Source organism: Rhinatrema bivittatum, chromosome 4, assembly GCF_901001135.1.
Source record: "Rhinatrema bivittatum chromosome 4, aRhiBiv1.1, whole genome shotgun sequence".
NCBI classification, from domain to species: Eukaryota; Metazoa; Chordata; class Amphibia; order Gymnophiona; family Rhinatrematidae; genus Rhinatrema; species Rhinatrema bivittatum.
Window position 1 is genome coordinate 33,210,136 of NC_042618.1, and position 9,800 is coordinate 33,219,935.

Sequence of the window (9,800 nt, forward strand, 5' to 3'; positions counted from 1 at the left end):
CATTTGAAATAAATGGTACCTTGCTCAAGAATCTGGTTCCCAGGAAGTGTTTAGATAACAGATTAGCTACTATCAGACTCTGCAGGAGACTGGAGTGCCCTTTATCATTCCATCATCATCAAATGGAATCTCCTATCTAATCTTCTAGGGCCTGCCAGGAGAGAGAAGTTAGGAAATGTATTTATCTGTGGGCATGATGGAATCATTGCTTCCTGCATAAACAAACCCTAGACTTCAGCTGTGCAAGGTCTCTACTTAATGTTACCTCTCCCCTTTTTGTGTTGTTGCATACTTTAAGACTTTTAACTTGCTGTTTTTGTTTTTATGGGCTCTTTTTCTTATAAAATTACAAGTCATAACCTATCCTTACTTAGGAGAAAAAACACTATGACTAGACAATTGTTTACAAAAAAAAAGTAAACATGCATATTTCTAACACCAAAAACGTCTACATTCTAGTGCTGAGTTAAGGCCTGATTCAAGAAGCCAGGGCTTTTTAAACTGTGGGTCAGGACTCTAAATGGGCTCACACAACTTTCAGCTGGGGTCATAAGTACCTCAAATGGCAGTGATCTGCAGGCACCAGAAGCAGCAGCATTAGTAGTGGAAGTCAGCATGGGGCCTGCGAGCCAGCACCCGCTCACAGGCCCTGCAGTGGTACTGTCTCACATGATTTGCATTCAGACAACAACCAACAAAGACTGAACTTCACAATCCGGGTAAACAAATAAGCGTGGGGGCAGCTTGCTTGTTAAGGTGGTTACTACCCTAAACCAATTAAGCCTGATACATCATTTTGCTTGCATAAACAGCGTTGTTCTCTGCTTCATCGGCAGGGGGAAATGTGGAAAAGAGGATTTGCATTCAGACAACATCCAAAAAGGCATTGATCTGTGCAGTCTGGATAAACAAGCATCGGGGTAACTTGCTTGATGTGGCGGTTACTACCTGTAACCATTAAGCCTTATGCTCATCTTTGATGCAACTCCAGCATTACTCTCTGCATCAATGACAGGAGAGGGCAGGAAATTTGAATCAAACAGTTACCAACAAGGGCCCTGAACTTGGTGGTTGGTGAAACAGATAAGTTTGGGAAAATAAATGTGGGAGCTTGCTGGGCAGACTGGTTGGGCCGATTGGTCTTTTTCTGCCGTCATTTCTATGTTTCTATGAGTTTCTGTGGTAACAGAACGCCCTGCGTGAGGAGGGATAAGGGCCACTACAGAGCCTGTGAGCTTCCACTGGTTCATAAGAAAATTATTCCTTACCTAATAATTTTCGTTCCTGTAATACCATGGATCATTCCAGACGATGGGTTATGTGCCCTGTCCAGCAGATGGAGTCAGAAACAGATTTCTGGGGGAGGTGCTACATTACCTCACCACCCTCGTCATCATCCCCAGTATCTAGCCTAGCAAAGCCAAGCCCAAGAGGAAGAGAGGGATCAAGTAAACGTATTAACTAAAATTTAAAGTTTAAAACTGTTAAAGAACAGAATGATAACCTCAACAGAGAACTTGTTAACACATAAATATTGAACAAACAACTCTGAGTGCTAGAGTGAGCAGAAAAATAAGGAGAGCATAGTCGAGCAGAGATAGCCCACCCTAATTAAATCCTGCTAATAACTAACAGGAGGGTGTCTGGAATGATCCATGGTATTACAGGAACGAAAATTAGCAGGTAAGGAATAATTTTCTTTTCCCTGTACATACCAGGATCATTCCAGACGATGGGATGTACCCAAGCTTCCCTCCTATGGGCGGGCCATGGATAGCCCTGCTCGGATGACTCGATCCCCAAAAGAACCGTCTGATGGTGCAGAAACATCCAGACGATAATGCCTTGCGAAAGTATGGAGAGACTTCCACGTCGCCGCTCTGCAAATCTCCTGGATTGAAACAGAGCTAGACTCTGCCCATGAAGCCGCCTGTGCGCGAACAGAATGGGCCTTAACCCCCAAAGGAGGTTGCTTACCGACCCCAATATAAGCCGAAGCAATCGTCCCCTTCAGCCAGCGAGCGATAGACGTTTTGGATGCCATGTGACCCTTCCTGGGACCCGACCAGAGAACGAAGAGATGGTCGGAAAGACGAAACTCATTGGTAACTTCCAAATAACGCAACAGGCATCGCTTTACATCCAAAAGACGTAAATCCCTGGGTTCGTTTGAATTGAAGGAAGGCAACTCAACTGACTGATTAAGGTGGAAGGCCGAAACCACTTTAGGAAGAAAAGATGGAACCGTGCGGAGGGACACACCGTCATCTGAAAAACGGAGATACGGTTCTCGACAGGATAGCGCCTGTAGTTCTGAAATTCGTCGCGCTGAACAGATTGCCACCAAGAAGATAGTTTTAAAAGTCAGATCCTTAAGAGAGGAAAATCTTAAGGGTTCAAAAGGTGAACCGCTAAGTGCTCGTAAAACTAAGTTCAGATTCCAGGACGGACAAGGAGGACGTAACGGAGGCTTCAAGTGACGCACCCCTCTAAGGAAACGACCCACATCCGGATGAGAGGAGAGACGCGATCCCTCGCCACTATATAAGAGAGCGCCCAAAGCCGCGACCTGTACACGAAGTGAGTTGTAAGAGAGACCGAGATCTAGTCCTTCCTGAAGGAAGGAGAGAATTTGAGATACGGATGCATTGGTGGGCTGAATGTCGTGAGATCCGCACCAATTTTCGAAGACCTTCCAAACTCTTATATAAGTGACTGAAGTAGATCTCTTACGAGCAAGCAATAGAGTCGAGATGACCTCCTCCTGGTAGCCTCTGTACCTCAGTTTGCGCCTCTCAAAAGCCAGGCCGCTAGACAGAAGCGATCGGCCTGCTGTAAAAATATGGGTCCCTGCCGGAGTAGGCGTGGAATGTGGCTGAGACGTAGAGGGCCTTCCATGGTCAGGAGAAGAAGATCCGCAAACCACGGTCGACGAGGCCACTCTGGCGCCACGAGAACCACTGGACCGTGGTGATTCTCGATTCTTCGAATCACTTTTCCCACGAGAGGCCACGGTGGAAAGACATAAAGTAGGATGTTCCGCGGCCAAGGCAGGGCTAGAGCATCGATTCCTTCTGCGCCGTGTTCTCTTCTGCGACTGAAGAAACGCGGAGTCTTTGCATTGCTTGCTGTGGCCATGAGATCCAGGTGGGGAGGACCCCATCGGGAGATTATCAAATTCATCGCCTCCCCCGAGAGTTCCCATTCTCCGGGATCCAGGCGTTGACGACTTAGGAAGTCCGCCTGTATATTGTCTACTCCCGCAATGTGGGAGGCTGCCAAACGCAACAGATGTCTTTCCGCCCAGAGCATTAATTTGTCCGCTTCCAAGGATACTTGAAGACTTCGTGTGCCCCCCTGTCTGTTGATGTAGGACACCGTGGTCGCATTGTCGGAAAGGACCCTGACAGCTCTGTGACGCAACCGAGGAAGGAACCCTTTTAAAGCCAGACGTACCGCCCTGGTCTCCAGACGATTGATGGGCCACCGGGCTTGTTCCACCGTCCATTGACCTTGTAGAGAGCTCTCCTGACAGACCGCCCCCCATCCTGATAGACTGGCATCCGTGGTGACCACTATCCACTCTGGCATGTCCAGAGAGACTCCCTGAGCTAGGTTTCGGTATTCTAGCCACCACTGAAGACTGTTGACGGTATCCATCGGAATTGGGAGTACCATCTGGTAGTCTTGTGAGGACGGCTTCCATCTGGAGAGTAGAGACCTTTGAAGAGGGCGGAGGTGGGCAAAAGCCCAAGGAACAAGATCGATAGTGGAGGCCATCGTGCCCAGGAGCTGAAGGTAATCCCATGCTGTGGGTTCTTGAAGATCCAAGAATCGGAGAACCTGATCGCGAAGGGACTGAGCCCTTTCTTTCTTGAGGAATACCATGCCCTGTTTCGTGTCGAAATGTGCCCCCAGGAATTCCAGGGACTGGGAAGGAACTAGGTGACTCTTGGCATAGTTGACAATCCACCCGAGAGACCGGAGCATGCGGAGCACTATTCTGACCATCCGGCAACCCTGGACCGATGACTTCGCTCGTATGAGCCAATCGTCTAGATAAGGGTGTACCAGAACGCCCTGCCGGCGCAATGCAGCTGCCACCACTACCATGATTTTCGTGAAGACCCGTGGAGCCGTCGCCAGACCGAAAGGTAAGGCTCGGAACTGAAAATGTTGACCTAAGATCTTGAATCTTAGGTAGCGGTGATGATCCTTGAGAATAGGAATATGCAAGTAGGCCTCGGTGAGATCCAAAGAAGCTAGAAATTCTCCTCGATGTACCGCTGCTAGAACTGATCGAAGAGTCTCCATGCGAAAACGGGGAACTCGAAGAGACCTGTTCACCATCTTGAGGTCCAGGATGGGACGAAAGGTACCCTCCTTCTTTGGGACAACAAAATAGATGGAGTAATGACCTCGACCCCAATCGCAGGGAGGAACAGGTGATATCGCTCCCAGTGCGGAAAGTCGGTCGAGAGTGGAAACGACAGCTTCTTGCTTGTAACTGGATCCGCAAGGAGAGAAAAGGAACCTGTCTCTGGGAGGATGGACAAAATCCAATGCGTAGCCGTTCTTTAGAATATCCAGGACCCACTGGTCCGATGTAATTTGGAGCCACTCGCTGTAAAAGAGAGCGATCCGGCCCCCCAGCCGGGGAACCGGGTCGTGGGTCCGACTGGCATCATTGGTTTGTCTTGAAGGAGGAGGAATTAGAGGAACCCCGTCCCTGACCCTCCCTGCCGGGACGGCGCCCTCGAAAGGGCCGGTTCCAGGAACCTGAACGAGAGGAGGGGTTCCGAGGAGCTTGTTGACGAGTGTTTCGTGTCCTACGCTGATTCCTGTATCGAGATCTGGAAGAAGAGTAAGAAAACCTTGAGGATCGTGGACGATCTTCCGGAAGCTTATGCACTGAATTCTCATTCAAAGATTTAATGATCTGATCCAAATCTTCCCCAAAAAGAAACTTACCCTTGAAGGGAAGGGATCCCAGACGCGTTTTAGAGGATGCGTCCGCAGACCAGTTTCGCAGCCAGAGCAGACGTCGAGCTGAGACTGCCGCTACCATGGAACGGGCGAGGACTCTGAGTAGGTCATAAAAGGCATCCGCCCCATATGCCATCACGGCCTCCAGTCGATCCGCCTGTAGGGCCTCAGCATCTGGTAACTCCTGCGAGGTAAGCAACTGCTGTACCCAGCGCAGACCTGCTCTCTGAGCAAGAGCACTGCAAATGGACGCTCGCATACCTAGTGCGGAAACTTCAAAAATCCTTTTGAGAAAGACTTCCAATTTTCTATCCTGAGTGTCTTTCAGAGCCGTACCTCCCGTGACCGGTATGGTAGTGTGTTTGGTCACTGCTGATACTGCCGAGTCCACGGCGGGAACTTTGAGGATGTCCAGGAAATCCTGTGGGAGTGGGTAGAGCTTTTCCATAGCTCTACTAACTCTGAGGGTTGCCTCAGGGGTATCCCACTCACGGGAAATTAATTGTAGAAAAGAAGGGTGAGTGGGAAAAGCCTTGGCCAAAGGCCTTAAGCCTGCAAGGAGAGGGTCACCTTTCCTGACGTTTGGTTGTGGTCCCACCGGCTCAGGTGGGGGGTCGATGTCCATTTCCGTCAAAATATGAGGAATCAGGTCCTCTAATTCCTCCGATTGGAAAATACGTAGGATCCTTGGATCATCTCCCTCCAGATGAGAAAGCAAAGTGGGATCATCTCCCGAAGGATCTCCCGGAGGGTCCCCCCCTGAGCACGAAACCGGTGGTGGAGGTACAGCTGAGGGATCCTTGGAAGGCTGAGGTGGAGCACCAGAAGGAGAGGAAGTCCCTTGAGAGGGGGACTCCCCCTGCAATGATGAAAGGCGGGCCAACTTTGGTGGAGGGGGAACAGAAAAATCCGAAGAAGCATCCCTGAAATGAAGGAAAGCTTTGTGCATCAAAACAACAAACTCCGGTGAAAAAGCAGAAAATCCTCCGGAGGGGGCCCCTGAGGCCTCACCCTCCCGGTGACTGGGTTCTGCTGAGGTCCGCTGGGTTCTCAAAGGGAGTGCTGAAATAATCGGGGAGTCCTCCTCTGATAACCCCGCTTCCGAGTCTGACATTAAAATGGCTGCCGTTTCTGTGCTGAGTGGGAACGGGGCCTGTCTTTTTCTTGAGTCGCGGTCCACCATTCCCTCGGCGTCCCCCTCAGTCGGACATGTTTCCCCATCGGGGAGGCAGCCCGAGCAACGCCCCTCCCTGACGATTTTAGCTCCCTGCCGGCCGCAAATTACACAGGTCGCCGGGCGCGGCATTGAAAAACAATGAAGGGAGAGGGGGGAGGGGCGAGCAAGCGCGGCAAGAATAGCCTCGCGCTGAGATGGCTGCGAGAAATAAAGAGAAGAAACTCCCCCCTGCCGACCCGAGAAAAACCGCCGGGGTATCTCCTTCCCGGCAGCCGGCGGTCCCGGGGAATGTACTTCGCGGGACCGCGGGTCGACTAGAGAGCGTTGTGGGAGGAGGAGGGGGGAAGTGGGGGAGAGGCTGGACCACCAGCGTGCACCCTCCGTAGAAAACGTCGAAGAAAAAGCGCTGAGGTAACCTGAAAATTAAATTCAAAAAAGAAACACTTACCCCAGCCAAACAGAAACGGAGAAAGAGTAGTAAAGAGAGAGAAAAGAGGCTTGTCAGGAATTCCCGGTGAGGTAACAAACCGTTACTGCACCCAATTTCCCTCAAAAGAATTTTTTTTTTTTTTTTTTTTTAAACTTTTCCCAAATAAAGAAATTAGCTATAAAATAAGAAGAACTTTTTACTTGATCCCTTAAAGAAAAATGAGAGAAAAATTAATAATAAAGGTAAAGTTGTGGGGAACCTAAGTTCCACAACCCGCATCTGCTGGAGTCAGAAAGATACTGGGGATGATGACGAGGGTGGTGAGGTAATGTAGCACCTCCCCCAGAAATCTGTTTCTGACTCCATCTGCTGGACAGGGCACATAACCCATCGTCTGGAATGATCCTGGTATGTACAGGGAAAAGCCTCGTGCTGCTGCCACTTGCAGATCACCACTGGGCTTAGGACCAGCCATGAGGGGAAGAGAAGGCAAAGTGTGCATGGGCCAGTGAAGGTTACCATGGCTTCTCTCCTCACCCACCACCGAACCTGCCCAAGAGAAAAATGCTGTCCTTGTCACCAGCCTGCCCTCTCTTCTCACCAGTTATCGTCCACCTTTGGCTTGGGAGCAAAAGGAAAATGTTGCCACTGTCCCTGGCCTAGGGACGGGTTTAGAGAAGGTGATCTTTGAAGGGAGGGATCAGATGCAGGAGGGGTTTGAGGCTTGCATCAGTTGGAGAGAGATTGACTGTAGAGGGTGAGAAATGGAGAATGAAAGAAGATTGATGGTCTGGAGCAGTGGTTCTCAACCTTTTTCCCATCGTGACACACCTGACAGGCCACGCTCAAATGTGTGACACACTGCTCATTACAATTCACGGCGGAAATAAAGTAAAGGTCCGGTAATTATTTTTATTGTTTAAAATGACAAGGAAAAGATACATATTCTGTCTGCACAGAAACTGCATAAATAGTAAACATCCCACACCAAAACAGCACCAATTTCCAGCACTTAACAGTAACCACCTTACCTAAGAAAAGGCAACACTGAAATATTACACCAGGCCTTAAGACACCAATACATCTCCTATTAGGAAAACGGACCAAGTCAGGCTGCTATAAAGCCCTACACAGAAACTACACGCCAGCAGAAAACCTCACCTGAATCACATGTACAAAGAATAAAGAGACCAAAACGCATAACTAGAAGCATGCAGACAAAAACTGAATTGAAAACTGCAACAAGCCAGAGTCTCTGTATGCAGTGCAACAAAGAAAAAAAAGAAACATCACCCATCCTTATAAAACAAATCAAGAAATATAAAATCAGTAGCAGTAAAACCATACTATCAAAAAGAAGATTATTTCAAAACAGCTGATGAGTGGAATATCCAATAATTAAAAACTCATATAAAAAATTTCTAAATACCAATAAAATATTTCAAAATAGCAGACACAAAGACCCAGTAATGAAAAATAAGGATACAAAAATTTTTTGCTCTGCATACCTGGGAGCATTTGATATCCAGGTGTCCTGAGATTGTTTTGAATTAGCAGGAGGAGGGGTGGTTTGCTTGGAATTTTCTCCTCTCTCTCAGTCACATACCAGCGTTCTCTCTCACACTGGCTCTCAATTTCACACCTATACACATGCTCTCAGTCACTCACATATACACATGCTTTTTCTCTCTCACTTATATAGGCTCTTAATTACACATTTACACACATGCTGTCTATCTTTTCATGCTTACACACACAGGCTTTCAATCACACACCTACATGCTGTCTTTTTCTCTCATTCACATGCTTACAAACATGCGCTCTCTCTCTTTCTCTCATTTACACACAGACTCTCAATTATATACTCAGATGCTCCCTCACCTAAACCAGCTCTCAATCACACACAGACACACATGCTCTCTCTTTCTCTCATTTACACACAGGCTCTCAATCACATACTCACATGCTCCCTCACCTAAACCAGCTCTCAATCACACACAGATACACATACTTTCTCTCCCTTACTTATACACACAGGCTCTTAATCATACATACACATGATCTCTGTCACACACAAAGGATCTCAATGATACACACATACTCTTTCACACAAACAGGTTTTCAATCACAAACTTACATATACAGGTTCCCAGTCGTAAACTTACATTCATGCTCGCTCTCTCTCACAGGCAGGCTCTCAATCACAGACATACTCTCTTTCGCATATACAGGCTCTCAATCATTCACATACATGCATTCTCTCACTCACACACACAGGATCTCAAACACACATGCTTGCTTGCTCATTCACTCTCCCTCCCACCCCGGAACCAGCGGCGGCAGCAGCAGCGTCCTCCCAACCCTAACCTCCTTCATTTTCAGCCCTCGTGCGGAGAAAGGAGCCCCATTGGCCGCGGGGTTTGACCTTCATTTTTCTCTGAGCCGCGCTGCTCATTCTCCAGCCGCGTCTCTCTTCTGTTCCTCAGGCAGACACTGATCACACTAGCATGGTCTCTTCTTCCCGTGCACGCACTGGCTGCGCTCCACTTCCTCTTCCAGGCCGCGGGGGGGGGGGGGGGGGAGCGGGAAGAAGAGACCATGCCGGTGCCGCTGACTCCATCTATTCTGCCGCGTTCTGCCCAGGCTGACAGCATTTTAAGCCCGGGCGGAGGAGGACCGGGGAGCAGCTGGGTCAGAGGGGGACCGGGAAGTGTGGCGACACACCTGCGTGTTCTTGGCGACACACTGGTGTGTCGCGACACACCGGTTGAGAACCACTGGTCTGGAGGATGTGAGAGGGGCTGGGGGATGAGAGGGGATCAGCTGGAGGAATATGAGAGAAAGGTTGGAAAGGAGGAGGTGAGGCTGGGAGGTAAGGGGATGGGGAATGAGAGTGAGGAGGGGATCACAGAGGATCGGCTGAGGGCATGTGAAAAGGGCTGAAGTGGGTGAGAGAGGGGGTGGTCTGGGGATGTATGAAGGGATCAGTTGGAGGAGTGGAGGCTGAGAGAGGAGCCCTGCTGGAGGACAGGAGGTTAGGAGAGGAGAGGTAAGGTTAAGAGATAGGATCAGCTGGAGTGCAGGGAGGGGTGAGAGTGATCTTTGGAGGGGACCACAATCCTGCTAACTTGTTTTGATTGTCCTCTGGGGGTCATGTGAATTTTCAGGTGCTAAAATGGGGTCACACTGGCTAAAAGTTTTGGAATA